Genomic DNA, 4,944 nt, shown 5'->3' on the forward strand with positions numbered 1-4,944 from the left:
TCTTCTTCTCCCTCTATATCTTCTGCCTTTATATCAGCCACATACGCCTCTTCTTCTCCCTCTATATCTTCTGCCGTTATATCAGTCACATACGTCTCTTCTTCTCCCTCTATATCTTCTGCCATTATATCAGTCATATACGTCTCTTCTTCTCCCTCTATATCTTCTGCCTTTATATCAGTCACATACGTCTCTTCTTCTCCCTCTATATTTTCTGCCATTATATCAGTCATATATGTCTCTTCTTCTTCCTCTGTATCTTCTGTTTTAATATCAGACAGACGTTCTACCTAAAAAAAACAAAAAAAAACTATAATAACATTTGCATACAGTCAAATGAAACTGAGGTGAAACAGTATAATATCAGTGTATAAGACACACAGCTGCTCTACAGATCATATAGTGACAGTCACTTTGGTATATTGGGGAGACCCTAAATCCCACCTACCTGATCCTCCTGTGGGGTCCTGTGATTCTCCTCTGTACAATCCTGGGAATACAGAGGATGGGGACATCTCTCTGGGGTATCTCTGTTACTGGGCCCATCTGTAGGAGACACACAGTGACTGAGTACAGTGTATATATGTGATGATCAGATGATGTGTGTATATAGGGGACCCCATACCTGCTCTCCCCAGTATAATACATGACAGTCTCCTCTTACCCAGTGATGTGAGGGGCCGGTGATTCTCCATCATCACGTCCTTGTACAGATCCCTGTGTTCCTCTACATACTCCTCCTCCTGCATGGAGACACAGACAGTGACATCCTGACACCTTATAGGAACCTGACACACACAGTGATACAGTCATCACCCAGACACATCCCCCTGTGTTACTGTATAATGCCCCATTCCCAGCAGTCACCTCTCCAGTCATCACCCAGACACATCCCCTGGTGTTACTGTATAATGTCCCATTCCCAGCAGTCACCTCTCCAGTCATCACCCAGACACATCCCCCGGTGTTACTGTATAATGCCCCATTCCCAGCAGTCACCTCTCCAGTCATCACCCAGACACATTCCCTGGTGTTACTGTATAATGCCCCATTCCCAGCAGTCACCTCTCCAGTCATCACCCAGACACATCCCCTGGTGTTACTGTATAATGCCCCATTCCCAGAAGACACCTCTCCAGTCATCACCCAGACACATCCCCTGGTGTTACTGTATAATGTCCAATTCCCAGCAGTCACTCTCCAGTCATCACCAGACACGTCCCCTGGTGTTACTGTATAATGTCCAATTCCCAGCAGTCACCTCTCCAGTCATCACCCAGAGACGTACCATGGTGTTACTGTATAATGTCCAATTCCCAGCAGTCACCTCTCCAGTCATCACCCAGACACATCCCCCGGCGTTACTGTATAACACCCCATTCCCAGCAGTTAGCTCTCCAGTCATAACCCAGACACGTCCCCCGGTGTTACTGTACAATGTCCCATTCCCAACAGCCACCTCTCCAGTCATCACCCAGACACGTTCCCCGGTGTTACTGTATAATGCCCCATTCCCAGCAGTCACCTCTCCAGTCAGCAGCTGAATGATCTTGTTGGTGAGTTCCAGGATCTTCTGGTCATTGTGTCTCTTATGTATCAGTGTGTCAGTGAGTGAGGTGGAGGCACCGTGATGGGGCTCTAGGTCCTGCTTAGTCCACCTGCAACACGAGGATGGTTGCTGGGGGTCTCATGCTCACCAGATGTCTTCTTCACTATGGTGTAGTCCTGCTAAATGGGGGAGACATCAATATCACTGTAAATACTCCCAGATCTCCTCACCTCCCCAGTCATGTCCCTGTATTATTATTATAGATAATAAGATTTTAATACCTACCGGTAATTCCTTTTCTCTTAGTCCGTAGAGGATGCTGGGGATGCTTCAAGAACCATGGGGTATAGACGGGATCCGCAGGAGACATGGGCACTTTAAGACTTTGAATGGGTGTGAACTGGCCACTCCCTCTATGCCCCTCCTCCAGACTCCAGTTTAAGTAACTGTGCCCAGGAAGACGGCCATTACGAGGAAAGAATTTATTGTTAAACCACGGTGAGCATCTTACCAGCTCACACCTCCAGTATGCCGCAGAACGTTCCATTCAATAGAACACCAGCCGACGGCATGAAGAATATGAAGCAATATACTGACATAAAGCATAACACAACCTGTGGGTAAACACAACCAATAACAGCATAACGCATGCCACAGCATGAATAACGTCAGCAACAGGATGACTTAAACGCAACACACCATGTGTGTAACCATACCCAATAACTGCAGATACAGTACGCACTGGGATGGGCGCCCAGCATCCTCTACAGACTAAGAGAAAACGATTTACCGGTAGGTATTAAAATCCTATTTTCTCATACGTCCTAGAGGATGCTGGGGACACTTCAAGCACTATGGGGTTTATACCAAAGCTCTAGAACGGATGGTAGAGTGCTGATGACTCTCCCATTGGCCCAACAAGAGGTCCTCATCAGCCAGGGTATCAAACTTGTAAAACTTTGCAAAGGTGTTTGAACCCAACCAAGTAGCTGCTCACCAAAGTCGTAATGCCGATACCCCTCGGGCAGCCGCCCAGGATGCACCCACCTTTCTGGTAGAATGGGTCTTCACCGATTTCGGTAACGCCAATCCAGCCATAGAAGGAGCCTGCTGAATCGTATCACAGATCCAGCGTGCAATAGTCTGCTTGGAAGCAGGAGCCCCAATCTTGTTGGGATCCTACAGGGCAAACAGAGCCTCCGTTGTCCTTGAGCTGTTCTGGCGACATAAATTTTCAAAGCTTCCTAAATACTAATTTATTAACACTATAGTTTTTTACACTGGTATGTCACGCTGTGCTTTCTGGCTCATTCTGGTGTTTTGGGGTGCCACACCCTGCACCTAGATATAGCGCTAGGGACCCCAAATATACAGAGAGGCCTTGATGCGGCTTTGGGGCTTAACCACACATTTGCGCAAATATGTGTAACGAAGATCTCTGAATTCTATTATTATGTGGGATTTATATCTGGTTACTGTTATCCATTCAGTGTGCTGGGGAAACAATTGCTTTTTTTCTTGCTCAGAAATACCCCTTCCTTTCTAGCACCTGAATGATATCACTAAGCTAATTGAGCATTTACCAATCTATATGTCTGTTGTGTGAGGCAGAGAGGTTCTGCATTAGGAGGAGGTGCAGGCCCTGACATGCCACATGGAGCATTATGGGGTTGCTCCAAAGTAAGTAGCTCTTAGCTTAGACATATTTTAGTAAGGAGACATTATCATGTGACTCCTTGCTGGTTAATATTAGACCCAGAATGGGGTAATGGAGGTGTGAGGTGTGGTGCCTCTGGACTGGCTGAGCTGGATGGCTTTAGTGTGGCATACCTTTACATTCTATTAACACTTTTCACTTATTAATTTTCTAACACTATTTCTCTATTTTAATTACATTTCATGTTTGTATCACCCCCTCTATAGCTTCGGCTTCCTAAATACTAATTTATTAACACTATAGTTTTTTACACTGGTATGTCACGCTGTGCTTTCTGGCTCATTCTGGTGTTTTGGGGTGCCACACCCTGCACCTAGATATAGCGCTAGGGACCCCAAATATACAGAGAGGCCTTGATGCGGCTTTGGGGCTTAACCACACATTTGCGCAAATATGTGTAACGAAGATCTCTGAATTCTATTATTATGTGGGATTTATATCTGGTTACTGTTATCCATTCAGTGTGCTGGGGAAACAATTGCTTTTTTTCTTGATAATCTGTTTTTCCCTCCTTTTGAATCTTGAGATTCAACACCTTTATTGATTAATGTTGGAAAAGGGTTGCTGCGTTGAGGGTAATACATCTTCTGATGGTTACTTGTCGCACTTTGGCAGTGCTACTTCATACATGGTCAGCCTTGCCACTGACAGGTGTTTGGTTCTTGCTTGTTGAAGCTTATCTGTACCTGCATGTGGACCCTGGATGATAAGTTCATGATTCAGCACTATGCCTGTGCTCTTGTCCTCTTCTAGGACTTCTGATTCATCACTGTCTCTGTGCTCTTATACTCTTCTAGGACTGTTGCTGCTATTACTGCTCTGATGCCGGTAGGTGCTCTTTGATTACCACTGTCAAGCTTGCTTGAGTTGTAGGCCACTGGTCTTCACCTCAGTCCATGATTTTGCATAAGGACTTCTATGTATGGCCTCTTTCTTTAATAGGTAGTTCTAGGGCTTGAGATGAGGCAACTGCTGTTTCCAACTGTTCAATAGCTTAATTCATCTGTTGCTGTATGTAGGATGCGGACCCTCCTCCCTTTCAGTGTTGTCATACAATGCTTGCATGTAGACTGGTGCTAGAGGTATCCGTGTTCTGTAGTGTCCTACTAGGCCCAGGAATGATCATCTGACTTGCTTGACACTAGTTGGCATCTTAGCTTGCAGTCTGAATCTTTTCCTTCTCACTTTTGTTAGATGTCGGGTACCTTGGGTGTCCTAGGAAGATTAACTCTTGCTTGACTAGCTGCAATTTCTCCTTCTGAGGCTCTGCAGTCTTGTTCTTCCAGAAACTTCACTAAGGACACTGCCCCTTCTTGGTACTTCTTTTAGTGGTGGTGGCAATCAACAGTTCATTCACATCCTGTATTTAGCTGTGTGTTTTGTGTATAAATCACTTGGTGATATAGCCCCTCCACAAAGCTATCCTGGTCCAGTAGTATTGCTTCCTTTCTTCTACAACTGGTACTGCGGGAATGAGCCAATACTGAACTTCTGTTTTAACTTACTTCTAAATGGCTTTTTGTTCTTTCCTTTGATAAGTTGCTGGAAAGTTAAACCTCTGCTGGTGTGTACTGTATTCTCCTTGGATAAGCTTTAGTACATTGTTCTTCAAAGTCACTGGACATGTACTCCGAGGTCAAGAACTGGGCTGGTATTGGTGACGGCATTTCTCTCATCT

Source organism: Pseudophryne corroboree (genome assembly GCF_028390025.1).
Source record: "Pseudophryne corroboree isolate aPseCor3 chromosome 3 unlocalized genomic scaffold, aPseCor3.hap2 SUPER_3_unloc_7, whole genome shotgun sequence".
In the NCBI taxonomy this organism is placed as follows: Eukaryota; Metazoa; Chordata; class Amphibia; order Anura; family Myobatrachidae; genus Pseudophryne; species Pseudophryne corroboree.